The 2,777-nt window shown below is 40.7% G+C and overlaps 1 non-coding gene across 1 annotated transcript; it reads left to right on the forward strand.

Moving 5' to 3' along the window:
• Positions 1 to 1,113: 1,113 nt before the first annotated feature.
• Positions 1,114 to 1,220, forward strand: LOC141687873 (small nucleolar RNA R71). The gene has a single exon (XR_012561352.1). It is a non-coding gene; the product is annotated as a small nucleolar RNA R71 (small nucleolar RNA).
• The last annotated feature ends 1,557 nt before the right edge of the window (positions 1,221 to 2,777 follow it).

The raw sequence follows: 2,777 nt of genomic DNA on the forward strand, positions 1-2,777 counted from the left end.
GCAACGGTTTCAAGGTCATCCAGTTTCACCTTCCTTGAAAGAATAGTCTTCATAAACTTCGCATAACTAGGCATTTGTTCCAGAGCCTCAGCGAAAGGTATATTGATGTGAAGTTTCTTGAACACCTCCAGAAACTTCCCGAACTGTCTATCCAGCTTTTGTTGCTGCAACCTCTTAGGAAAAGGTGGTGGAGGATAGAGCTGTTTCTCCCCTGTATTAGCCTCAGGAAGAGTGTGTTCAACAGTAGTCTTCCTTGGTTCCGCCGCTTTCTCCTTTTGCTTAGATTCTTCATCTCTAACTTCAGCTTCGACTTCTTTTGCCTTTTCAGCATCAGCTACTTTTCCAGACCTTAAGGTAATAGCCTTGACTTGCTCTTTAGCTTCCTTCCTACCTGGTACTTCCGTGTCACTGGGAAGAGTGCCAGGTTGACGATTGAGCACTGCATTGGCTAATTGACCGATTTGATTTTCCAAGGTCTTGATAGAAACCTCCTGACTCTTGCACAACAGCTTAAGTCCCTCAAAATCAGCACTAGTAGGTGCAGCTGCACTTCCCTATTGAGGATATGATTGCCTTGTAGCATACTGCTGTGGTTGCTGGAATCCAGGTGGGTTAAACTGTTTACTCACCCCTTGCTGATATGGTGGCTGAATAGCATTCTGATTATTCCCCCAGCTGAAATTTGGATGATTTCTGTTATTAGGATGATAGGTTGCTGGCACAAGCTGCTGTTGTCGCTGATAATTATTCACATACTGAACAGATTCGTTGACAAGAGAACACTGATCCGTAGCATGAGAACCTGCACAAAGCTCACAAACCATAGCTATTTGATTAACTCCATACGTAGCCAGAGAATCAACCTTCATTGATAGCGCTTGGAGCTGGGCTGCAATAGCGGTGGCTGCATCAACTTCCAAAATACCTGCTACCTTGCCTGACGTCATCCTCTGAGTTGGGTTTTGATGCTCATTTGCAGCCATCGTCTCTATAAGATTATACGCCTCAGTATAGCTTTTAGCCCATAAGGCGCCTCCAGCTGCTGCATCGAGCATGGGCCGAGATTGGGCCCCCAAACCATTATAAAAACCAGTGATTACCATCCAATCCGGCATTCCATGATGTGGACATTTTCTCAACATTTCCTTGTAGCGTTCCCAAGCCTCGCACATAGATTCTGTAGGTTGCTGCGCAAACTGAGTAAGAGCACTCCTCATAGCAGGAGTCTTTACCATTGGATAAAACTTCACCAGAAACTTTTGCGCAAGATCTTGCCACGTAGTGATGGACCCAGCTGGTTCAGAATGTAACCAGTCTTTAGCCTTATCCCTCAGTGAGAATGGGAAAAGCCTCAACTTGATAGCCTCATCAGTCACGCCATTATACTTAAAAGTGCTGCAGATCTCGACAAAATTTCTGATGTGCATGTTGGGGTCTTCAGTTGCCGCTCCTCCAAAAGAAACAGAATTCTGCACCATCTGAATAGTGCCCGGCTTGATTTCAAAGGTGTTAGCTTGAATAGCCGGATGAAGGATGCTTGACTGAATATCATCAATTTTAGGCCGAGAAAAATCCATAAGAGCTGGATCAGCTTGAACAATACGATCTCCCATGTTTACTGGTTCTTTCTACTCAGTTCCTGAATCCGAATCCTCAAAATCTAACTTCTCCGGAATATCAAGAACTTCGTCTGTCTCCTCAGTTGTATCTAAAGTCCTCTTGCGAGCACGAGAACGAGTTTGCATAAACGCTTGCTAAATTACCTGAAACACAACCGAAAAGAGTAAGTAACTACTACGTCCTAATCACTGAGTCCTAATGACCAATGATGGTAAGTACATAAACTAAACAAATACGCCGAGTCCCCGGCAGCGGCGCCAAAAACTTGTTAGGGCGAAAACACGCACTAATATTCACGCAAGTATACGCGTTCGCAAGTAATATAGAATACTTTCTAGTTCGTTCCCTCAGAGACTCAGACTAAATTATTGTCTAATTAAACTCACTCACCAATGTATGATTACTTCTCAATGTTAAGATAATAACATTTAAAATTTTTGATCAAATATTAACTATAATTAACTACTTAATTAACCACTTAACTAACACTTCAAATTATCAATAATAAAACACTCATGAGATCACAACTTCATTATTACTTCCTTCTATAACCACTGTTATTACCTTTAGCATGTGACAGTGATGACATTAATCGAATAACACGAAACTGATAAAAGCCAACTTTCATTGTACTAATACCATTCTACCAAGCATCCACAATTAAGATAGAAGTTGAATAGTCATCAATTATGTTGAGTTCCTATATGTCTACAGAAATTGACAACACAACGATTTAAGCACAAATTATTCCTTTTGATTACATAGGGCAAATAAAACTGTTAGAGTTACCCACTAATCATGCACAACGTACATGAACCTATGCTAGCATGGCAAGTTCTAAATCTCAAGATCCACCGTCGCTTCACAAAAGATTAACACCCTATCTTATATGTTCGCGACGCACATAAGACGAATACGCACAACCAATACTAGATATCATGCAATCATCACACACTAAAGTATTAAACAATTAACTAAAGAATTCCATAATAAATCCGTTGTAACCCCATGATCACGATTAGCCCATAACAGAACTCATCGCCATCATGGGTTCATATGAAATCATGATAAACAAACACAAGAAAATAATAACTAAACTAATTATATTAAAACAGAGTACGTCACAAGAGTAAATAAGTCAAAGCAAGAAAACTAGC

This window comes from Apium graveolens, chromosome 9, assembly GCF_009905375.1.
Source record: "Apium graveolens cultivar Ventura chromosome 9, ASM990537v1, whole genome shotgun sequence".
Taxonomy (NCBI): Eukaryota; Viridiplantae; Streptophyta; class Magnoliopsida; order Apiales; family Apiaceae; genus Apium; species Apium graveolens.